At 34.4% G+C, this 27123-nt stretch overlaps 1 protein-coding gene across 1 annotated transcript in view; it reads left to right on the forward strand.

The window, feature by feature from the left end:
• Window positions 1-27123, forward strand: part of LOC149422371 (uncharacterized) — a 280175-nt gene that overhangs the window by 127113 nt on the left and 125939 nt on the right. The window contains exon 2 of the mRNA XM_089633760.1: window positions 3259-3350. The gene's annotated coding sequence lies outside the window, so the exon portion shown is untranslated. The remainder of the gene's footprint in view (window positions 1-3258; window positions 3351-27123) is intronic.

Here is a 27123-nt window from a genome sequence, read left to right on the forward strand (position 1 = left end):
AATATAGCGTAACTTTGTCAGTAACATTTTGAACAAGATTTATAAACGAGTGTCTAGTAGTTTTGAACTTTGTTTGTTTGTAGATAGTTAATTCCATTTTTTCTATGGAATATGTATTTGGCTGGTCCTAAGGGCCTTATCAAAATAAATAAAAAGTTGTTTTGTTTTTGACGAGACTTATTTTATAATGTAAATTATGGCCTGTTTCCAACAAATGATTGGCAAACTCTGAATAGTTATTATCCCCTAAACTTCAACAACAACAAAAAAACACATTTGAAAGTACCTAATAATATTAATATATATTTTAAATTGTCTGCCTAAGAAACTTTAGAAACTAACAACAAAAGTTTGTAAAATATTAGCAGTTTGTAAATCACCCTTACTAAACAGTTTTCATACCATGTTTTGACTCCCACTACTCTCACCCCTAGAAATCTACACCCCTACTACCCCCATAATAATATCAAGTTTTTTTTCTGTAGGCACTTGTAAAATTTAAAAAATGGTAATGAAAGACGTGTCTACACTGGTATAGAAATAAAAACAAATAAGTAACTTTTAGGTGTACAATATAAAATAGTCGAAAACAAAATGTGTTGAAATTGTGACGTAGTTAATGCTAAAGAAATACAAAATAAATTTAATTTTTCCCTTGGTATTCATTTTAGTCATATAAGATACTTTAATTGAACTATTTTGCGATCAGTGATCGTATTGACATTATAAAATAAACATTCACTGAAAAGTTGGATTTTCTTTGTTTGCAATGATAAGCTGAACAGGATTTGCTTATAAAATTGTAAACAACCAAAATAATGTAAATGAGTCAATATATTATCAAAGAAGCGTTACATTTTTCTTCATGGTAATCGATCAGTAGGCTTTTAGAATTACTGACAAAGGTAATGTTAGATATAAAGCTTCCCTTAGAAATTGAATGAAATAATTTATTGATGTTTTAAGTTCATTACATTGATTACCCAACAATTGGTATTTCAATATCCAATCACCCAATTCACTACGCGTGCGACTCCTCCAGCCTAACTAGTTTTAATGACATTTACTACGTTATATTACAATGTGAATTCGCGGATCGCAGAGCAAACACAACATTAAATTAGATCAGGAGATAGTGCCGACTGTACATTAGTGTATCCACATGAACTTCCCCGTGTAATCATGAACACATAACTTTAAATCATCCAGATGCAATCGTGATCACTGAATCGGCAATCATGTTGGAATAATGATGAATCTGTTATTTGTTGCTAGACGGATACAATCGTTCTCATTGATTACTGATCCCAATATTAGCTGCTATTTATTCGTAGCGAATGTACAGAGTGCAGCAAAACAGACAATTCAGTTTTGACAGGCAATAAAAAAAACGGCGCTACTTATAGAAATGGGGTTTATTTTATTTTATTTGGCACATCACGCCGTTTTATGCATCAAGTCCTGAAGATGGCATCGGAAAGATGACGGGCCCCAGCAGCGATACATTGATGAAGTCGATTTCTGAAGTTTTCAGTAGCATTTTGACAAATCTCGACGAGAATAGTGACGATTTCCTCCCGAATTCTAACCTCGAGTTCTTCCAAGGTGTAAGGTCGATGTTAAAAATTTTTTATTTTTCTGGTAGCTCTACATGAAGAAGTTGCAAATGCTGAAATCAGGTAAGCGCGCTGGCTACCCCACGTCACCCTTCAGAGAGACGAGGTCACCTGTCGCAGTTTCATCACTAAAACTAGAACAGTATGTGCCATAGAATCATTTTGTTGCAACCAGATGTCTCCCAGATCTATTTTCTTCGATAGTTATTCCAATCGAGGTACAAATAATTCATCAAACATGTATAATAACGTTGAGCGTTGACAGTCACGGTTCGTCCATTCTCCAAAACAAAAAAAAATCAGGCTCAATCATTCCAAATTCGGAAATCGCACATCACACGGTCACTTTTAGAGAGTGAAGAGGTCTCTCGTGAAGGTGCATTGGGTTATTTTCAACCCAGTACCAAAAATTTGGTTTATTCACCTCTCCACAGAAATGGAAGGCCCGCTGGGTGGCGAAGAAAGAACGGCCGTTTTCAAGAAACTTGCGTACGGCGAAGCCCTAGTGTTGTCCGGACTAAACCGTGGTAACGACTAAAAACGGCACGACCCTCCCAACAAAATGAGTAAGAAACCTTCTCAGGTTTCTACCCACACTACATGGGATGTACCGTCCCATCGAAACTGCACTGTCTATTTTGCTGCACCCTATTATGGAAAATGTGTACTGTCCATGAGTGATTGCAAAACTATAGATAGATATTCCTGCTCAATTTGATTTCACACTGTACAACATAATGGTGTCGGGACGAAAGAACGCAGGTGTGTATTTCACGTGCAAATATTATTACAGTGTAAATTAAATTAAATTTATAAATAAATTTAATAAAAAAAAGTTAGGTTAGGTAAAGATTTTTTTGCAGTGTGATTCACTGAACTAGCCGTTTCGATTTCTTTTGTTAATGGAGGGGTTTTTCAAAATTAATATTATCGAAAAAGGTAAATAGATTTTGAAATAGATCCCGATATGCGATCGAGCTAAAACTCGGCAGAGAGACTCGTTGTCGATGGCAATGCATTCATCAATCATGGTTGCAATCACATACATACACGCGGACATATACGCATTTCTCTGAAATCGGATGATATATATATTTTTTTTAATTATTTATTTATTTATCAATATAAAGTTTTTTACGTGTATTTATCGACATCTCACTAGGGTACACCTGTGTCGAGACAGACGTATTCAGATACTTATATATTACAGCAGTTAATATACGAAACAAGTGTCGGTCCTACCCGATCATTGATTTGTGTAAGTTGTTAGGATCATTGCCCCCATTCTTTGGGGAGAACGGTTCAATTTTTAATCACACCAAAATAATAATAATTAAATAAAGCTTTTAATAAAAATAGATTTAGTATTAATCTAAAAACAGTTGTTTTTCACGGGTTTATTTTTTTTAAATTATAAAACTGCGTTTTTTTGTCAAATGATTAGTAATATTTTTGCCCAACACTTAATTGTAAATTCAGCCGCTAGTATGGAGGGCGGTAATATATAAAATAAAATTTCTGCCAAAGTGGGAACAACATTATTTGTAAGACAAGCCGATATAAAGTTTCAAGTTTCACTGGTAGTTATTAAGTCTTGTTTCCGAGAAAACATTAACTAATTTATTATTCTCTTTCTTTCCAGGTGCAAGTTGAGGTACAGCCATGGATAAAGTGGTTCTCGAGACGCTAAGGGAGGTCTTGGAACTCAACCTGATCAGATATAAAATTATTCGGGTAAGAATACTTTCCACGACAAGCATAGTAGACGTTTCAACTCAGATTTATATTTGTTAAATTATTTCTATTATCCCCTAGATGTGTACACTGTACAGTGCAAATTATAGAGAAGTATTAAAAATATCTTTTGACATAGAGTTTTAGGCAAGGGGGAAGCATGTCTCCAGCACTGTTCAATATGTACACAGATTAACTAATTCAAAGACTTATTAACACAAAAATAGGATGCTATGTTCAAGGTGTATGTGTAAATAATATTAATTAAGCAGATGATATGGTTCTTCTAGCACCGTCACTTAGCGCAATAATGAAACTTCTCCTAATATGTGAATATTTTGCAAAAAATCATAACCTTATATATAATACGTCCAAATCATTTGTTATGGTTTTCAAATGTAAAAAAGAAATCACGCAAACACCTTCAATATGTCTAGACGAAAGGAAAATGGATGTAAGTAGTAGCGTCAAATACCTGGGACATATTATCACAGACGACCTGAAAGACATCGAAGATATTGAAAGACAAAGAAGAGCGATATCCGTTAGCGAGTATATGCTGCCAATTAGTTTTCACTTTTGCAGTCCAAACGTCAAAAGTGTACTTATCAAAGTATTCTGCACTTTACTGTACATGTCAGAACTGTGGATAGATTAATCTGCATCCCGATGGCATAAGCTAAAAATCGCCTACAATAATGCATATCGCCTACCGAGATGCTGCAGCGCTACAGAAACGTTTCTGGAGGGACGAGGGCACTCTTTCAGAGCGCTTCTCCGTCAGCACATTGGTAGCTTATGGGGCAGAGTACACCAATCAAATAAAACTATCGTCACTGCAATGGTTGCCTGGATGGATTCCCCCCTGATGGCCCTCTGGAGATGGGAGATGTTCAAATATCCTCATTGCCTATCCGTGTATTGTTATTATTATTATTTATATGTTATGTTAAACTATAGAATGTATTGCATTGCACTACCCCTGCTACATTCTGCAATAAACTCTAATTATTATTATTATTATAAATAAACTGGATTTTAATAGTAGTTAGCTCTGTGAAACACATGGGGCATTCGTTGTATATTTATGGAACAACCTACATTTTAAGGATCTACAATATCAAGTTTTCCAATCCCGAGGCAATGATGATTTTGTACAACTGCATTATGTAATGATCTGCCCTTTCTACTTCAAACCTTTCCTTCTCTTCTTTCTACGATTAATTTTCCTTAAGTCCCGTAGGTAACTTTTCCATAAGGCTTTGGTTATATATATATCCGGGGTAGGAAGGTCCTCCCTGCCGTCTTTTCTTTATTACACACCCCTTCAAGTGTGTACATCCTAGTTTGTCTACGTGACGTACGACCTTGAACGTACTCATTTCACGTGACGGTTCAGTATAAAAAGGCTTCACCGAACGTTGTGTTGGGTTTTTGTTTCTCGGTTTAGAAACCTAGTTATCTATGTATGTGTGGTATCCCTTGGTTCTTTTGAGATAGAGTGAGTTGAATCCATTACCGTTGTGTTTTAAAACCATTTTATAAACCTTATCTTCTAAGTCGCCTGCTCCCCCCCCCACTAGCTACTCGATTCTACCTATCGTAGGGTAATGTGAATATAATAAAGTGTTAGATTTATATATGTGATATACATACGATAAATTTATGGTGTTAGTTGTCGGCGCCATCCATGTATATATTTTAGGAGGGGAAGGAGAGGAAAGGAAATGAATTTTTTTCAAGCTAAGATTGACTCCTCCTCTTACCAAACAAAACTGATGGATGATAATTTGAGCAAGGCGATCGATATCTGCGTGTCTGGATATCACAACCGGCCGGGTCTCCCCTTGTTCCAAATCGGCAACCTTCACGCCAGAATAAAGAAAACCAGGTCTCATCACCAATTTCAGAATTGCCCCAATCTCAAACACCTCCAGGATAACCTACTTTACTGAGTGTAGAAGGGGAAAGCCATGACATCCCTTGTCACGAATCTAGTCGCGAAAATGTGACACGTAAGGTCCTAAGTTACGAGCCACCTCTAGAAAACATTGTAACTCCCACGCCGTCGGGGATTTACATCCCTTTCTAGGTCAATACATAGATAACACACGACGATCTTGTTGACATTTAGCCTGCTTTTTAACGATAGGTTGTGTGCCTACCCATTCAGCCAATTATCATGTGAGATATATGTAAGGTCTACTCGAAATGCCAAATTTAGGATGAGGACTGTCTGTATTTTAATATTCGGTTCTAGTAATTATTTTATGAGGTTACTAGCATCCTCGTGTATTAGGTATGGGTAACTCCTACTGAATACCTATCCTCTCAGGTAGGTATAAACGGATAATTGGTTTGATTTTTGCATTTAATTTAAAGAGGCTGCCTACCTCTCGAAAGGTACCTGTTGAGAAAAGTTGTTCGGTTGGTAGTTTTATTTCGGAGATTACCATCTCCCTCTTTCGACTTTAGATTTGTTTTTGTGCATCCCAATTCGTAACTTAGAAAGTCAAACAATAGATGAAAAGTATTAAATTAGAAAGTCAAATAACAGAAGAAAAGTTTTCATTTTGTTCCGTCTGGTTGCATCCGATCGCTTTCAATTCGGGACGGCATACGCTAGCAAAACTTCCCCCTTTGACTGACTGTACACCGCGCCTCTCGGCCTATATATGAAAAGGTCATTGGCCTGTCTCTCACTCACAGCTGATTGACAATCCGTCTAGGGTATTCCTTTTAATGATAACATTGTTTGGGCGGCAGGTGTCGTAAACTTAGTTGTATCCGTCCTTTAAACGGGGTCCTCTGGAATTTAATAAATAATATAAAAAAACTCACCCAGTTAGTCACCTCTCATTCTCAGCGTGAAGCTTACCTGGTTACACTATATAGCTAAATCACTTTAATTTTCGACCTCCTCCCTACGCTTATAAAAGGGTAATTAAATATTCCTGTAAATAAAATTGTACCTCCCTAATCTGTTAGGATTCGAACCCACAGTTAATAATCTATTTGGTTCTCTGGTTTTCGGTCTCCGTGGATAGAATGCCATCTCGCCAAATCAATAACCTAGCCGGATTAAACACTTCCCGCCTTTAAGTACATTCACTCTGTTTTAAAAACGCAATCATTATTTTTATTATTTTCATGTTTTTAAGACAAGCAATCTAGTTCGAACTGTATACGAAATCACGTTTAAATCAACACAACTTTATAACACAATCGCGATTGCACAACACCTGGCGCCCCTGAGGTGGGTTTTTACAAAACGGCGCTCTACAAATTATCCAATTATTATTATTGTCATTATTATTAATTGTTTTCTCACTGAGTCGAACCACTTTCACTTCACACAAACACCGGATCAATAATCTTTCACTTTAATTCAATATTCCGCAATATTCTCTAATACCATTTGAATTCAATAATTAACTGTAATTTCAAACAACACTTCTGATTTGTATCCATTTCTCGGGGCTGTCAATGCACCCAAGTTCAAGCCTCGACTGTCCCTCCGGTCTCTCCTTTCCCGTGGGAATCTGTTTACTCCAGGCCTGTCTGTCAATAAATCTTCCGTCGTTGTCTAAACAAAAATTTTTTTTGAGCACGTTCGTTTATTATTTATCGTTTATTTTTGTGGATATTCAAAACATCACAATTATAAGGTCTAAAATTGAATACGCCTCTGCTGTATGGGTCCCATACCAACAAAAATACATTGAAAAATTAGAACAGATTCAAAAAAAGTTTTTGAGATACATGTATTTGAGAATGCACGGAGAGTACCCGCGATTCATGCATCACGAATATTTGCTTGCCGAAACGCGCTACCAAAGTCTCCACTCGAGGAGAAGTGGGGCCCTTGCAGTAACGGCGTACAAGATTCTTAATAATTTAATAGATAGCCCATACCTTCTGGAATGCTATAAGTTGTTCGTACCGAACAACTACAGCCAGGGACGGCACCATGATCTGCTATGTATCCCACGTGGCAGAACGGACGTACTGGCTCGGCATAGCATGACACGAGGTATGGCACTGTTAAACAACGCCTCCAAGACTATCGATATTTTTAGGCCTTGAAGAATTCAAGAGGCATGTCAATGCCAAAAATCACTATTTATAACTTGTTATTTCTATTCATTTTTCTTTCATTGTTTCGTATCATCTATATGTAGTTAATGTTACATGTGTAGTGTAAATGGATACACAAAAAAAAGTAATACCGCTACAGAACGTCGTTTAACATTTAGAATCGAGCCGCAAACAATAACACTCCTTATGTAGATGGCGATATGGTTTAAATTCCCGCTTAACACAAGCCGCCCGTTTCGATTTATACATGTACAAAACATCGCCAAAAAACATGTTTTATTCTTTTAAGTTCTGGGTTCATTTTCAAAAGAACTGAATTTTCCACATCATACTATAAATCAAACAGAAAAGGGTTTCGTAAGATAGAGACTTTGAACTTTAAAGCAGTTTTTACAGGCCTGATACTTTATTTTTTCTGGGCTTATGAAAAGACTATTCAGTGAAAGTATATTAAATATTTCCAAGGGATCAAACTGCATCGCCTTAAAGATTTATTTATTTATTTATTGTAAAAAACAAACAGCATTTTTATACAGGATGAGTTATACAAGAGGTTAAATATGAGGTAAGCCAAAATAGTTTCTTATGCTAATGTTGGTTAATATGATATAATACAAAATTGTAATTGGTTATAACCATTAACTGAAAATGAAATTAACAAAAAAGGAAAAAAAAATCATAATCATATAAATATATTAGACGGAAGAAGGAATAGGAAAGGGCAGGAGGCAGAGGAAGATGGGATGGGGACAGGAGATGCTCATGTTGTACCTTTTCTATAACTGTGCATTAATTTATTTAACATTTGTGGTCGTACGCTTGACTTCGTTTCGGTATTTCACAAGAGTATTATTAAGAATATCGATATTGTTAAATTGCGTGTTATATTGCGCGCATATACGGGGGATTGGAGAATTTTTTTCTAAGGTTGGTTCTGCACGCGGGCAAATGAAAAAAATGGTTTTGTCTGGTTGGCCTTGTAGGTATGTGAATTCTCAAATAATTTACGAGTTCAGGAGAGTCCAGGCCGTTATTCAGAATTTTGTATAAAAATATTTGATCAGATGTCTACGTGTTTGAAGTGGAGTAAAGTTGTGAAATTTTAAGGATTCGGTGTTATTTGCAAAGAGTAATTTGAATTTATAATTTATGTGTTTAAAAAATTTGTTTTGCACACTTTCAATTCTGTCAATATGGCATTGGTAGAACGGTGCCCAAATTGGTGTGCAGTGTTCTAAGTGAGGGCGGATATACGTGGTGTAAAGGGAATACATAGTTTTAATATTGCGAAAAGGTTTAGATATGCGAATTATAAATCCCAACATTTTATTGGCTTTGTTGATTACTTCGTTAATGTGTTTCATAAAATTTAGTTTTACATTCAGTACTACCCCAAGATCACGGATTGATTCTATTTCATTGATATGTGTATCATGAAAGTTATAATTAAAAGAAATTTTATTTTTGTTACGCGTAAAAGATAATTTGTTGCACTTAGAAATGTTTATGATTAATTTGTTTAATTTATAGTATGCAAAAAGACGATTTAGGTCTTCTTGAAGTTTTATGCAGTCATTAATAGATTTGATTAGTAAGTATATTTTTTTGTCATCTGCAAGATCAAGGCTTTGAAATATACCACCACCTTCTGATAAGCACATTGGCCTATTGGACGTCCACCATTTTGAATTATAGTCTACGACGGTAAAAGAGTTTAAAGTATTTGTGTATTAAGTAGTTTTTAAGAGCTATCAGACAAAGGGCCTTACCACAAATTGCGATAATTTTGTTAAAAATGTGCTGAACGCCATTGGAGAACAAATCGAAAATTAAAAATATTTTTTTTACTAAACACAATTAGGTACTTAGCATGAAGTATAAAACTGTCATAAAAAATATTCATACACAAAATGTTTTTTTTAAAATCTTTTCAATTATAAGCATTTAACATAAAAAATTTAGATAATAAAGAAATAATTTAAATATTTACATAAAAAATTATCTGAAATGTTGATAAAACTGTCATAAAAAAAATTCATACACAAAATGTTTTTTTTTAAATCTTTAACATCAAATTATAATATTTAACTTTCATTATAAGCATTTAACATCAAAATTTAGATAGTAAAGTAATAATTTAAATAAATTTTCATAAAAAAATAATCTGAAATGTTTCAATATAAAACAATCACAAAGTTACTACAGTCAAACATACTAATTTAAATTATCTGCGATGTGCGTTATTCCCGCGTGGAATTATTCATGTTCAATGAACTCAAATGTACTTTGAATTTCCACAATTTTAACTGCTTGTGTGAAAAATAATTCAAACAAACGGTAACCACCAGTAATAAAATATTTAAACAGAAAATTATTGATACTGTATTTTTCAAAGCTGGAATTATAATATAATATCCCAAGATTTTTCGCTGGTCTGCGCTAGTTTTGACAGTTGAAATAATTTTCTATTAAAATATTCTATCATAGGTACACGGAGAAAAATGAGTAAGTATTTTTTTTAAATAGTGTTTTAAATGTGACTGCATGACCATTTCCTGATACAATATTAGTCATTCAGAATAAAACTGAACACGTGGCTGTTCACGCAGGTGGCCTTGATGGAATTAATTTAATGGACGAGATGCGAACATATTTATAGTACGTGTTCTGACTTCCTCATAACATGATCGTGTTTTAGTGATAGTTTGTCTATGAAATTTGTCAATTCATTCCTTATAGGCCTCCAGTCCCGTTTTTAACAGGAAAACAAGTAATTTGACCAGATTCTTATTAAATTAATAATATTTTATGTTACTAAGTTAGTATGTTAGGTGTAGCTACCTACTTTATCGCTTGTCTACTATTCTTTATACAATCAGTTCCAATTTTGAACAATGACGGGTTGTTTCACAAAATTTTAACAAATCATCAATTTTGAAAGTTACTTTTCAAGTTCTGTGAAGGTTATGTTCAAGATCTGTGTAATTATTTCAGTTTTGTGAAACAACTAGCTATAAGGATATAATAACAGAACTCGAATAAAACCTTCACAGAACTTGAAAGTCAACTTTGAAATTTTATGAATTGTTCAAATTTTAACAACCCGTTCTAAATTAATCGCAAATTTAATTTTATTAAACCAAATTTCACGCAAGAATCACTAAGGCACGCCACAGACGACTAAAATTGGTATATTTGATGATTTTTTGTCTTCACCATAAGTTTGTCACGCATATGTAGCAAAAATAAATAAATTTTTTTGAGGATATTTTTCATAAAAATGATTCACTCAATCAACTGATAGCTAATCTGTTAATCTATGATTGTGTATTCTACATGAGATCTATTATACCAACATTGAAGAATAAATATTCCCCTGGCCTATATTACTCACATTAATAATCTCATGAATAACAGACTAAACCTCCCGTGATGGATGGTATTCATAATCATCTTAGGGATCGATTCATCTATTCACCTATACGTAGGATGACTTGTCAGAATAAAAATGTCAGACAAAATATTTATTTATTTCATTCCACGGATAGGAAAATTGCTACAACATGAAAAAAAAAACATGTAATGTACACATCATCATACTTGATTATTTTCAATAAGTATTTTCGTACATTAAGATTCTGAACTCTGTGTGCAGAAGAGTTTATTATTAGTTAATTTAAAGTCATTAAATAAGTAATTGTATTTAGTTTTCTTGAATATTCGGTAATTTTCTGAATTTATTAAAATTTCGAATTGCGTTCGCAAAACTCGAAAAGCAGTCTACCTATATCGCTGAAAATTGCAAAGTTTGTTCTTATTGGCCAGGAGTGTTTTAGTGGTGGTTTGAATGATAGATGAAGTCGGGAACGCCCGAGGAATACTTAACACAGTATCTCTGCATAGGAATGTGGTTTTTTAAAAGAAACCTTTTGGTATAAGCGAAGAGTATCTTTCAAGTTTCAGACAATTGATATCGTGTGATATTAAAACTAGGGTAAGTCTCTAAATGTTCATAAATATATATATATATATATAGGTTATCATTCAGAGACTTATCAACGTTTTAATATCACATGATATCAATTGTCTGAAACTTGAAAGATACTTTTTGCTTTACAAAACAAAGAAGTATACAATAAAACAACTTGAAAAAACGCTTAAAAATGCAAAAGTTTATTATGTAAGTAACTGCTAATGTACCTCACTAGTAGGAGGTATTACTGTGTTGTCAAGACAGCAAAAAAACAGAATGTATTAAAACTAGACTACAACAAAAAACAATTCGTTTAAAACCTTTAAGTAACTCAAGTTTAAAAGGTTAAGGATGTATAGAAGAACATTAGCGTAAGCCTTTTTTCATTGCTACTATAAAGAGCATACCACAAGTAATAATGCAGATATGTTTGCCCTAGACCTTAGGCTCAGACTGGAGCCAAGCGATTGTTCATATGTATCAAAGAATTTATTTCAGAAAAAAACTAGTGATTGAAGAATGGTTGAGAATTTCTCCATGCGGTGGTCATATTCAATATTTTAAGGATTTAATTCGTAAGTAAACGCGATGACGAAGTCCCGGTGATATTCAGAAAATTGAACATGCATTATACCTACTAAACCCGACTTTTTAAATTTTAGCTAAGTATTTGAAATTTTAATGAGAACAAAAACTTGTTTGCCATCAGCAAATGTCACGCCATTTCTCCCCAAGGGGAAGCATGTGGGATCAAATGCTATATAACTCTTGTCTTGGCACACCTTTCTGGGTAAACTTTGGATCCACAATTGTATGATTTATTCTCTCAATTTTTTCAGGGATACCATTTCTGAAATAAAAAAAATAAAGCATTATCACAACATCATCATATATTTTCCCCACATCTGCAAACACGTTAGATCTCATATAAAATAATTTATCTACCAGCCTGGTATATAAACATAATGTCCTTCAACGATGTCAATTGATGCATTCAATTCTAGTTAATGTATGTTTAAGTATTGATTCGTTTGCATGGCCCAATATTTTTAAGTACCTACTTTCCGAAGCCCTTGATCACTCTTTATTTATTTTAAAATCTCACAAAAAAATATTACATTCAGCTCTAAAGAAAGAGTCCGACTTTATGGCCCACTGGGAGTGTAATTATTACAAGGATGCCTTTGACCAAGTCAACGCTAATATTGTAAACCTATAAAGAATAATTAAATAACAATTTAAAATTTCAAATGCATTCCTAGGATACACTGTAAATATATTTCTATTGTTCATGTCACGTACCTTTGAAATTAATGTTAGTTTAAGAAAAACGTATTCTACACACCAACCAAGGCGTGGAAGAAAATAGCCTTAGTAAGGTTCATTTTTTTAATGTGTTTCTTTGTATTTTTCAGTTTTTATCAATACGGTTTAAATCATTATGGCATTGACTGATTGTTAGCTAAAAATCGTAACGTTGGCTTAATAATAATAAAACTTTTTTACGGTCTATGTTTCAATTGATTCAACGTAACACTCATGAATTATTTATTTGATTTTATGACACCCACTAACACAATGACAGGACATTACCCATTTAAAAATTGGGCTATCCCGAATAAAAACCCTGTATCAGTCATTTTTCAAAAATTATGTTAGTGCATTTTTGAAAACACAGAAAACCAAATTCAAAAATAAATTGGTGCTTCTTTTTCGGCTGTGCAACAAACACTGTATATGCTGTAAATCCATTGATGGACAGATTTTACTAAGTAAAAACATCGTAAAACACGTTTAATCTGAAAACTGCGCTGCATGTGCAGGATATACAGTGTTCTGATTTGGGAGTGAAGTTTTTACAGTGTGAAGTGTTGTAATTTTTTCTTAGTTTTACTATTAATCCTAATTATGTATTTCCTCTTCACACTTCAACACTCATCTATTTTAACATTATCGGACAAAACTGTTCTTCGAAACGGTCACATGCAGAGTCACGTGTAAAGTCACGTGCAGAGGGAAAGTGTACGCTGCGAGGTTTGCGTCAAATGCGTCCATAATTCAACTACGCTTATTCCTCAATCCTGCTGTGTTTTAGGTTGCCTTGAAACCAGTAATGTATATAGTGAGCCTAAAAAATGAAGTAAAAAAATTGACCTGTAATTTATTTTTTTATCATGGTTTTCTTATTTGTTTCGCCTCCGTTACCGAAATGGGTGCTATTGTGTAACCAATTATGTCAGAACGGTGTGGACCATCATAATTTTTAGTAAAGTATTGTTAGTTTCCTGGGAAAAGATACAATTATCATACAATTGACCATTTATCTGTTTTTTAAGTAATTTTTATGTTTGTATGATAGTGTAAGTATGCAGGAGTATGCGTACACTTACTCCAATGTAGATGATTTTCAAATGTAGATATATTTCCTCGAGATTAATTCTTACAGTAAAATAAGTAAAAAAAGCATGCGTATAGGTGATTTTGTACCCAAAATCAGATTGGAAGAAGATTACGAACACTCCCGATACAGTATGTGTATACTCACCCTGCCTATGAGTCAAGTGTACGTAATTAACACGCATGTGAATTTTTCAGTACAACTTTATGATTTACAAAGTAAAATTACTGATATAAAATAGCGCTAATTTATTAAAAAAACTGGTCAAATTAATCGTATTTCTGTTAAAAACGGGACTGCAGGCTTTTAAAGAATGAATTGACAGACTTCGTAACAAATAATCAGTGAAACGCGAATGTGTTATAAGGACGGCAGAACACATGTTTATAAAAATACTAATATTGTTGCATTTGGTCATAATATTTATCAGGAAAAGCAGACCTGCATGAACACGTGTTCCGATTTATTCTGAGTGGACTCATATTTTATCAGGAAATGGATTTTTTTATATTTGTATCAGACGTAAGTGTGACACATAAGACTGTAGATGGGCCGGTGATCCCAATCTGTGGAGGCGGAAGGCGTCGTCCTTCAGTGGCGTGGAGGGGTGGAACGGGGCCGTCTCTGTAGCCGCTGTAGAGCTGGTCCAATTGCTTGTCGCTTGTTCTTGATGCTGATTCCGGGTCTGGTCCGAAGGGATAGGCAAGTCTCTGGTCCAGGGTGAGGCGGGGGTCAGAGTGAAAGAAGGCGAGCAGAGGCAGAAGTCGTAGCGAGGTAGAGGGCAGAGCAGAGAGAGAGATGTAGAGCTGGTGGTGGTTGCTGGCCAACTGCCTTTCTGAGGGACTGTTTCACGTTTTATAGGCCACCGGCGGCCGCGCAATGCTCACACGGTCCCGCTTTCTCTTTGATTCCTGGAAAGAAGGGCCGCGTTGTGACGCGATCGCGGCGCTCCGCCGGTCCGTTTACCGCCTCTCGGCCGGTAATTTCGGGCCTTTCTTTGTTCAGGCACGATACTCAGAATCGCGCCTGTGGAACGTCATGACGGCAAATCATCTCGCACGCCATGACGGCGCACGGCCCTTTGCTTCGGGCCGTGGCCGAACGTTCCCTCTCGTATAGGCACGATTCTCATAATCGTGCCCGAATTAAAATGCTATTATGATATCTAATGATCTTATCCCCAGCTCTCACAGTATATCTCTGCCCGTGTTTCTCTAGCCAAGCTCCGACGTTTCATTTATTGTTTTTATATTTTATATTACATTTAAAAACATTTATGAACATATTTAAGTATATTTTACATGAATTTTTATTTATATTTTTTAATTTAGAATTTTATTTTAGATAATTTTAACGTGGGCGACCGCGGCCGAGCCCAGAGCAGTACGTCCGTTACAATATTTTTTTTTTAAATTAGATACATTTAAAGGAGACGTAACAGTAATAGTTTAGCATAATGAGAGCATATATTTGAAATTAGTCGGTACAAGTGTCTGTTCTAAGGAACCAAAGGATTTATTTATTTATTTATTTTCACATATACGGCACAACATGTGCCATTCACATACTAAATTACGGAGAATAGTACAGCAACATAAGGAATGCAACAATATAAATGTAAGTATAACGGTATAATCAGTAAATAGTAGTAAGGTTAAAAGTATGAAAAAAAGAGACATAAATAAAATATAAGTAGCAATCTGTAGTATAGTATTAAGTCAAAGTAAGACATTATATGTAATAATCTACAATAAAGTAGTATAAGCAAGAATGAAGTGCTTATAAAATGTCTGAAAGGCAATAAGAGTTTGTAAAAAATAAAATAAAAATTTTTAGAAAGGTATAAACTATTAGAAAATGAAAAGAATAAAATATATACTATTATAATATGAAAAGGAAACAAAAGTAATAAATGGGAGAATCGCGTGTATAATAATAATGTGCGACACTGCTTGACAGTCCGATAAAGTTTTACATAGTACCTATGATGACTATGATAATATATAATGCACTGATAATATATAATGCTTCTACCTATCGAGTACTAGTAGTTTTTAATCTGAAGTACATAAACATTATGATGGTATGGTATTATTTGACAATTTTTGTTTTATGCATCTTTTATATGATAATAGACAATCAGCGTGATCGATGTTGGAATATTCATTGCCTAATCTGTGCAAGCGATGTATTATTGAATTGTTGTGTTTTCAATAAATCAGCCACACACATTGATTTTGTCTTTTGTACGAACCGTGTGAAATTTCAATGTTTTTTTTGAGATACTTTGATCATCAATAATATAAAAAATTACCGTTTCTCCATGTGCCTCTATTACGATAAGTTCAGGAATTTAGTAGGTACAAAACAGTATACCGTTACAGTATCAACATAACAACATAAACATGCCTAAGCACGGTTATTTACTAGTTACAAAACAGTATATTGTTACAGTATTAACACCACGACATAAACATGCCTAAGCACGCTTATTTATTAGGTACAAAACAGTATATTGTTACTGTATTAACATCACAACATAAACATGCCTAAGCACGCTTATTTACTAGGTACAAAACATTGTATTGTTACCGTTTCAAGATCACAACATGCCTAAGCACGGTTATTTCAGTCATGCCGTAATAGTATTATTACATTATTTATAAGCCTAGTTTAACGGTTCTTCATCACATTTTAGATCTTTTAAACAATATTGAGATCGAAATCGAAATAGGAACCAGAATTTATTGATACAAAAGGTAAATAAATGTTTTGTTCAGATACCGAAAACAGATTTTTTGACACAAATCCAACTGACAGGTGGCCCACTTTAAGTTTGTAGCACCAATAAAATTTTGGAAAAATTTGACCATATTTTGCAAACGTCCCGTTTAACAAGTCTAGCACCCACTCTGTCAATATGTCCGGTAGGTAACACAATATCAAAATATTGTGGTATCTACCGGAGTGACGAATGCTTAAAAAAATAATTGTCATTTAGGTATGACGTTCCTTTGAATAAATCGTATAATTTCTTTTTATAAATTGCAACAAATAAATGGTTTAAAATAAGTAGATACGTATTTTAAGAATAAACACTTACTTTTATGGATGCGAAGTCTACTACTGTTCACAGAACTGCTAGTCTAACCGAATCTAACCATTGAATGAAAACGATTTTTTAAATAATATTAGAAACTGTAGTTTTTTAAATTAGCACACAGGAGGCCCTGAAAAATTCCACAAGGCCTATGTCTTCTTTTGGGTGCTGTGTGGCGGGTCTTTTTATAGAAAGGAAGGACAGTAAGTTCTGGGAACTACAAATATATGAGGGGTGAGTAAGAATTTGGGAGTTAAAGTGTCCAGGAGTGACTGACGTATGAATCCATCCCTCCCACTGCGGCGCAAGGCAATGAGTCGAGAGAGTCCAGTTGGAGAGTTCAAAAGGTTTCCTTCAACCAATCTCTTCCGTTTCGGCCCAGCACGAATCTCATCCAATGAACCCGGGCACCCCTTATAAGTCACCAAACGTACCGAACCACTTGGAGTGATCTATGGAGTGGGTGTTGGTTATGCAAAAAATGGTTCCCGGGGCGGCGGTACCCATACCCGCCTACCTAATTGTAAGTATGTACGTTCTCCATTTATTTATTCATCAAATATTATATATATAATGAATATTCATCACTAGTATGTAACGTAAATTTGTAACTGAATTTAATTTGCGAAGTCAAAAAGTTTATTTAGGACTTGCCAATAGTTGGGTCAGGGAACAACGGCTCTTATAAATGTAGAAGTTTACTCCATTCGTTGTTTCTATATTGATTCTCTTGCATATTTGACTTGCTACATATGGGACCCCACAACGCGGGTAAAGTTCCCGTTGTGGGCGATATTTCACATACAAATAAATACAACCAACGATCGTTGGTAGTTTGGTACCGACCGAAAGAAGATTAATATGTTCTTCTCGGATGTAGTTGCTTACACAACACACCGCGACGCTAGTTTATGCAACTTCCGGTGACTGCGGGACGCCGCGACGCCTAGCGAGCGCTCCGGAAGCTTCCTTCCACGGATCGCCTAAGATACTCATCCGACACGTGATAACTAAATCTCCGCTTGAATAAAGACGTCAATCTTCTGTAATATATCAATATTTTGCTGTCGGTGCGACTTTCGAAGCCAGTTTTTATAACAAGTTAGAACATAATATGGGGAAAATAAGAACATATGCCAAAATTGACCTCATCGAGGATAACGAGATTTTTTCCAAAACGTTTTTTTCATGGAAAGTCTTTAAAAAAAATTGTTTCCTTAAAAATTATTGTTATTTAATCCAGGCTCCCACACTTGCATTTACCAGGTAAATAAATAAATTGCAGTGTTTCTGTCACGTTAATGTACCATTCCTCTTCCGAAAACTCATTGCCTTTTGGCCCTAGCACTTTATCTCTCGCAGGCTCTCTAGGTCACGCAGAAAGTTTACCATACCTTAAGCGTTGTCTATTGTCTATGCCTGCCTCAGCTTGTTATCAGATAGCTTTGTTTTGTTCACCGCCTTAATGACTCTGACCTGCTCGGCTCGGTCATCGTATCTTGGTTGATGCTTGCTATTCATGTTTTTAGTGTATCTCCAGTTACACCTTGTCTAGGAAAATTGATATTTCTAGGGCTTGTATTATAGTAAACTTTAGGTCCTGAAGATATCGGTGATCGTTGGGCTGAAAAATTAAATGTTTGTTAGAGACTGCGGTACGGTAAACGTTGAAGTCGTGAGACATGATAATAAAAATAATTATTTTATAAACTTAAATGTACAAATAAATTAAATAATATTAAAAAGAGAAAGAGCAAAGAAATGTACGAAGGAGGTAGTCTGTGACTTTCCGCCCGTCCCCTGCTCAAGCCAGTATCATCGAAATTGCCCCTTGAGATCTCGAAAAAGTTTACCTAGAAATGTTTTCTCGCGTCACTCTCGCCTCACTATTACTAGACTGCAGCTATCTCTCTTCAGTTCCTGGTGATTTCCTTACACCCATTGATAACCCATGTGAACTCTATAAACGGACTGGTCTACTGTCGAAGGTACGGTACGTTATACGCCAATATATTACAGAGAAAAGATTATTGATGAGAGATTATGACTATGATATTGCTGAGACAATTAGAAAATGATAAAATTAGATAAGTGCTAGATGGTGTTATGTATACCGCCTGCGTATTAATAATTTTAAAAATATAATCAGATTTAAGGTTTTGTTTTCTGTAGGTGTCATAAGAACAATTTCTAAAATCAACATCAACATCCTCTTTGTCTGATCTCAAATTTTATTTTTTCTCATATTTTTCTTATATTAGCTTTTAGTAAAGTACCTTTACAAAGAAATTAATTTGATGTAACCTAAAAAAATCATACTTTGATATAACGCACCAAACAACAGACAATAATTTCATGATTGGTTTCTTAGAACAGGCACTGCCTAGTTAGAAACTAATGTTGACTGGACCACGATGTATTCACGCTTGTAATCCTAGATGTACATACATTGTGCTTGTCATATTACTACAAATCATTGTTCAGACATCCAATATCCATGTATACATAGTTTGGCCTAATATGTAACTCATAATTTTTCTATATCAAATGTTCAATAAATACAAAAATATTTTTGTGAAAATACGCACAGAATTATTTTTATGCATGTGCCTTTAGTTAAATATTTTTCAGATTTTAATACATTCCAGCTTATGTTACCATTAAAATCACGTATGAATGGTTCTTCCATGGGAATAATTGGCACTGAACGTCGTAACATTAATTTTATTTCACAAAATAAAAACCAAATTACACATGAGTATTTAACGATGATTTTTCTTTAGATTCCTGTTAAAATCTTAATTAAAATCGGTGTAATCAATAATACACACCGATCCCTAGATTCCAACCGATCCCTCGTACCTTTTTCCTTCTCTGAACTTCTTCACCTTTATTTTCATAAAAAAAACCTCCACACAGCATCACAAAATATGACATAGGACCTGTAGGGAAATTATTTTGCTCAGGACTTCCTGTGTGAGGATAATGTAAAAAAAATACCAAATAGAATCGAACAATGACTGAAACAAATTATCATTCGTTACGAACTGCAGCGGAGTTTTGAAAAACTCCAAACCAACTTAGAGAAGTAGAGAAAAGTTCATTGGGTATATGTAGGATTTGATTCGTGTTCACGACTGACGGATAAACTATTTACATTTTGCGGGTTGATTTTTGCAATGTCAGTTACGATGGATATGTAAATTTATTCCATACAGTTAAATATTCACTCTGAATGTTGATTGTTAATTACTCTATCACTGGGGACCGATTTTAATTATTTTATTCGCATGGAAGAACTATTCGATTTCCGCGTGACAGTGATTTGGCGGAGCTTAAATTTATAGTTGGGAAAATAATAAAGGTCCAAACCCCGAATAAAAATGCCGCAGAATGAAATATTAATAGAAACATACATCTACATAAAGTGAGTTACACCGCAGAAAAATCGTTTGTCAGGAATTTTAAAATTCGGAAGTTGATCTCTGGCGTCATGATTTTTTAAAGTTTCTCTGACGATAGTAATTAGTAATTTCTGGAATGTTTTTCCATTATGAACTTTGCCACATCAACACATCCGTTAAACAGCATAAAAAAAGGCAGGACACGTTTGTATTTGCCTTGGCAAATTTCCATACGTGCAAATTTAATGTCGGATTTTTTGGCTTAATGAGATCGTATCGTACAACAAATTTTTCAAGTTTTTGTTCTAAGTCATCTCATTAATTTTTAGAATTTGTGGAAAATCTGGAGGGCTATTTTTAAAGAAAGGAAGGATATGAAATTTTAGAAAGGTAAAAGGTATGAGGGTGACCAGTGTGTCCAAGACTGACGTATGAATATATTACTCCAACTTCGGTGCAAGGCGATGGGTCGAGAGACCAGTTGGAGAGGTCAAAGGGTCTCCCCAAGCCAGCCTCTCCCGACCTGGCATGCGTCGCAGCTGGTGGGCAAGCGCATCCTGAATACACCTAACCCGATGAAACCTGCTGAATCACCAAACGTAGCGAACCACTCGGAGTGACCTGTGGCAGAGGTGTTGGTAATCCAATAAATGGTTCTCGGGGCGGCGGTAGCCAAACCCACCTCCCAAATTAAGAAAATTACCGTCGAATGATAAATATCAAATGTTACCGAAGATATTATAAACCGTTAAAATGCTGATTATTGCGGTCGGTCGAAACGTGAGTGACGTCACTGCATATGCGCGGCAGTACTGTAGGTTTGCCATTCGAATTGTAAATAAATATTGTACTTTGTGTGACTTTGCCTGAGACATACATTTTTCACTTCACTTGTTCACTTTGACGGCTCAGAACTTTGTCATTTTCGGAGCTATCTTCAAACTGAAAACTAAAATATTTCTATCGTCAATAACTCTTACATAAAAATAGTAGATGACCTCATTGTTAATGTTTTTCAGTAATCATTCTTCAAACAATATTGTTGACGTCTTCCTTGCCGAAAAAATTAAATATATCTATCTAATTCATGATGAATATTATTCTGCGACCAAATCCGCACTTTTCTTCTAACTGTCCACTCCGTCGTTCTTTCATGACTAAAATATGACATCGTTGTTTCATGACACAGCTTCAAAGGGTTGTTATCTCTATTTTATTCATAGCCAAGAAGCTGCTATTCCTAGCTGAGCAACGTAAACTTTTTGATAATCTAACGAGAGTGACAGTTTGGAGCCTTTAGAAAAAAATCCTTTAAAATTGTAGTTTCACATTTTTTTTACCCATAAGAAGTCTGAATATTTATTTTAGCCTCACGATAAAAAATTAAGCCCATAACGGTAGAAAATCTTCTCAACTGATTTGAGAATATGATTTAGACTACTTATTTTTTTGTATTGAATTTTAAGGATTCATATTTAACAGTCACATTTTTACAAATTTATTTAATTAATTTCGGGTCATTACTTTATTAAATTTTCGCTACTTAAGTTTCATTTGCAGGCTCATATTTTATTATTTATACAAATATTGCATTTGAAAGCGATGCGTTTTCATATATGTAAAAGTTTTTACCATGGAAATAAGAAAAAGTTATTTAGTGGTGGTGATTATTCATAAGAGCAGGTCAATACAATTAAAATTGATACATTATTTTTTAGACTCTCCCTCGATTATAAACTCGATGATGCAATTGGAGTATCTAACTTTATGTTTATGGTTAAAACATTGAAATTAATGCTAAAATATTAATAATATTAATTTTCTTCGAGAAAGACGATGTTCATATAGTAAATTATTTACGCATGTAAGCAGTGCATTAAAATATAAATTAATTATACCGGTCGGTGGCTGAGTTGACATCGTGTTTGTGTCCCACCCAGGCGTAGTGTGTTCAATTACTACATAACAACACAAGCAACATTTTCTGCTTACTGTGGTGGTAGTAGGAGATTTACAGAATCTATTATGATATACAGAAATATTCGTAACGCGGGAAAGAAAGGTCTTTCTTTAATTTTTTTTTGTTAAATTTCTCTTTCTGAAATGTCAAAAAAATATATGAATACCACACAAGAATCCCAACTGCTCCCTGTCAACCGGAGTCTGTGAGATTATGGCGTCCCCAATTGAGGTATGTAGTGAGGTTGAAGGGTGTAGGGAAGGGAAGGAGATAGGGAAGAGGAAAGTGGCGAAGTTCTTTCTATCAAGAATTTTCACTCTGGAACAAACCTACCAGTTGCGGTTCTTCCCTTAGGTCAATTGGTGTTTGACCCCCCAAAATTATAAGACAACAATAATAATCAAACATCTGTTGTCTCTAATAGAAGTTTTAATTCACAAGTCCACACGATTCGCTGGGTCAATTTGAAGAATGTCCACTTTGGCATTTTCTGTCCCTATGCGCGCGATAGAATAAACGAGATGGCACTATATTTTTCGTCGAAGTAAAAATTAGGTACCGAAGAAAGCTTAGGGACGCTTAGGTCATGACCGTGGGGGAGACAATACAATGAATATTATATTCAATCGTAATCGTAATTTGATATTCAATCGTAAAAGATCAATGTTTTCGTTGTTTGTGTGGCACGTAGCGCCGTCTTGTTGAAAATAAACGTTTTAGAGATTAATACCATCCAATTCCGGCCATAAAAAATCATTAATCATCTCTCGATAGCGCACTACATTCACCGTAACTGTTGCTCCAGCCTCATTTTCGAAAAAGTAAGGTTTAATGACTCCGCTGGACCATAAACCGCACCAAACAGTCACACGTTGAGGATTAAAAGGCTTTTCAACAATAATTCTTGGGTTTTCCGAGCCAATTGCGACAATTTTACAACTGATGCGACAATTTTGCTTGTTGACGAAGCCACCGAGATGGAAATGGGCCTCATCACTCAAGATGATTTGCATTTGATTCACTCAAGTGAATTTTAATAATTTAAATGCGTTGTTGAAGCATGTATCGTTCCATTTTTATTAATGTCATAGTTTCTACTTGTCAAATGTCAAAAAATGAGCTTCAAAAGTAGCATCTACTGAAATAGCGGGCTATTCATAACAATACCTCTTATTTGAAAACCCTGTATATGGGCATTTTTCACAATATCAAATAAAGATTAGTCACACATTTTTTTCAAATGACCTACTACGCCTGGATCCTTAGAGCTGCCTCTGATACCTACCATACTTATATTTTTTTATTTGAATTAAATGTTAAATCAAACAAACAGCGCTACGTTCGGATACGTAGCCGAGGAACTTACCGCTCGACTACGGAGGCCGCCAACACTACATAGTGTATTGAAAATATTCTCAATTCGATGGTACAGTTATTGGCTTAACTGTTATTTCACATACTATCTACTCATTAATTAAATAGGTCCACCACCCTGTTTAATGCACGGGGCGCTGGCAATCTGCATAACACCCAAAAATTAGGAATTCAATTTTAATGTTACCAGCTAATGCTAACTACGTTCATTGATTTTTATCTCTGGGAATTATAATCAGCAGCGTGACGTTAAATTTAATGACGCTTTTGCAGTTCGAAACTAAATAGGTATGGACGTGATACAACATTAAATTTAACACCCAGCAGTTGAGGCTTCTAATATTTTATTACAAGTGAAAATCTTCATTGAACAAGTGATGAAAATAATAACCATCATAATTAACATTATCACTTTACTAATTACTCAGAAATTCGTTCTACAGCCTTCTCAATAAGTGCAGAAAACCACTTTGAAGAGACTCTTGATAACTTTTAAATAATTAGATTGCCAATCAATTAATGAAGTAAACATACCATATAATACATAAAGTTCAGCGATCCAATAGAAAAATAAAGGTGAAAGTAATTTAATTTTCCAGTTAATTGATTAAAAGTTGCGTTTTATCTTGCCTTCAATAAAATGAATAAATTTAATTACTCTTAGGCTGTCGCCCCACGGGTTGGTAAGCAAACGACATAAACCAAATGCTGCGCCGAAATTTTCCACACTAAACTGCGCAGCAGACCGTGAATTTACTATAATTCATTTTGTGCGCTCAGAACTCAGTTTATGTCGATTGCTTACCGACCCGTGGGACGACGGGCTCAGAAAACGTACCTAGAAGATCGCTTTTTGCTGTCACGTGCATTTATTCGATTTAAGTGATAATAATTGTGCTTATATCATATGCTCATCCCTTCTAGTTGAATTCATCGCCAAATCTAATAAACATGAACGAAAAAATAAAAATATTATGAAAAATTAATAAACAGCTGTTACACCACAACAATTCTCCGACTCATTCCTCCATACAAACGACATCCAAAATTCATCACATTTACTTTTCTGACCAATTGGTTGCTCGGACCCAAAATTTACCAGACCTGACCTACTCCGATTCTTGTTGTACCCAAAATTTGAAAAAAATCCTTTCTAAGAAGATATTTCATATGTTAAAAATTCTAGAGATTTTATAGAGTCTGTGAAATCACGCTAAAATTCGTCACAATGTAACTCAACTATCAATTAAATGCTATGTAACGATCTGAAAACAAATTATTACAAAAAAAATTTAAATTAACCACTGAATTTTTATTCAATTTAAGGAACTCAATAATATATAGGAAGCGGTCTATTTTTTGTTCTTTTTGCTTTCAGAACATCTCAACTATAACGAGATAAATATTTTGCAGCCCTCAAAAGAACTAGGGTAGCAGGTTTAAGGAGAGGACAAACAACTCAACAAATGTCTTTAAAAGGAAGCTACAAACCAAAAATATGTATATTCTTGGTACACCTTATATTGAAGGTAATAGTCATTAAAATCGTTTAACTAACGGAGTCTAGAAACGTTCGATTTCAAGCACAAAACTGGTTTTTATTTATTTTGTAAATATTTTTATGAAAACAAAAAATTGAAACAAGTGAAACTGTAACAGATAATCTTAGCTACTGTATTTTTAAAGAGTTTTTCCTTTATGCGTTCATACATTTCTAATGAAAAAATTTTTTTTTAGTAGTTTACATTTATATTTTTATTCGTCATTTATTTTTTATTCATATTCTACTCAAGCGAAACGATAGGAAAACCTTCAATTTATCTAAAGAATTTTTTTTGGTATTTATAATGTACCTACACCAATTCGTTATAAAGATTAATCAAAATAGTGATTTGGCATTTAGCTTCGCCTTAAGACGGAATCCTGCCAGAGTCCAGATCTCAAATGCCATAGAAAAGTAACTTCTGTTTCTTCTTCTATATAAAAATTCTTATATTCAAAAACATATTTCTTTGCTTGTACATTCTTACTTTCGCGTGTTTATATTATTGTGTATGTTTTCAACTTCCTCAGATTCCGCAATAAACACATTACTATTATTATTATTATGTGTTTCGAATAAAATTTAAAAAAGATTTCCACAGATAAAAATATAGTTTCCAAAGTGCAATCGAATAGAGATCAAAAATCTTTTATTGGAAAACTGCAAGATACAATTGGAATTTAAATATCGCCCGCAGCTGCTCCGTTCCGACAAACAAAAATCAACACAAGGTACTTTCGTTTGTTCTGTGCATTGTTTTGTATCCGCTATTTTCACATGCGAGATGTGCAAGTTAATAGATAAAGAGAACTAAAAAACGACCGCAAAAATAACAGAAAAACTTATTTTGAAAAACTGTGGGGGATGGTGATACAGCGATGAAAACATGTATATATTACATGATATCTAAACTGAATAGATTTTATTTTATACAAATAAAGACAAACAGTCACCGGTTACGAATAACCTGATAATATTTGAAAAACTTCCATTGCAATGATTTTAAGTGAAAAATAGTATTTGTACAATGATGAGGACCTATGATGCCTACGTCTAGGTGAGTAGTCATCTACTAATCGGTAGTTAGTAGATGACTACCGAATACGATCAAAGTGGAATTATAGTCATGTACAATTTTACACTCAGGAAAATGGAGAAAATATTTTTTAATATCGAAATTCCTTCCTAAAAATCGATTTATCAATAATAATAATCTGTAATGGTGGGTCACGGGACGTTGTCAGTAAGCCTAAAAAACCCATTGAAATATATTTTTTTCGGTAAATATGTTATATGTTATACCATCGCTCTGCTTCTGAAATTATCTTACTTTTTTAAAGGTCACGGTGCCCAAAGCTTTTCACTTTCCGAATTAGCACTATTAATGCCAGGTGGTCTTTTGTAAACGGCCCAGCTTCTAGCAGAATCCTTCCGGCAACTTCAACTTATCTACCCATCTTCCAGGATCTAGCGAATCCTTTTCAAGGCGTTATTCCTGGAAGATTCATAATACAATTAGATTATTTGGACTCCCACAAGATATTTGAAAGATAATTCGTGGGATGTAAGGTTTAGCAGATTCATTGTAAGTATCTTCAACTTACAATTAAGTCGAGGGCATTTACTATTTTCCCGAACCGCTTTGGACCAGAATTCTTAAAACAAAGCTTATATCAAATTATTCCAAACGTCTGTCTATCCGTAACACATAAAACGTAAAATACAGAAGCTACCACCCAGAACTCAATTTTCTCTTGTTCTTGAACCCACTGGAAAGACAAGATAAATGCCTTCAAAAGTAGAAGATATTTAGAGAAAAAAAGGAAGAAAAAATTATAACACAGAACAGTATTTACACCTTCTGGCAAGTCTCAAGCAGTTCCGAAAATAGACAGTGAGCAGTCAGATGGGAGGATTATACGA

The sequence above is a fragment of the Hesperophylax consimilis genome, chromosome 7, assembly GCF_061612785.1.
Source record: "Hesperophylax consimilis isolate HC1 chromosome 7, BYU_Hcon_1.0, whole genome shotgun sequence".
In the NCBI taxonomy this organism is placed as follows: domain Eukaryota; kingdom Metazoa; phylum Arthropoda; class Insecta; order Trichoptera; family Limnephilidae; genus Hesperophylax; species Hesperophylax consimilis.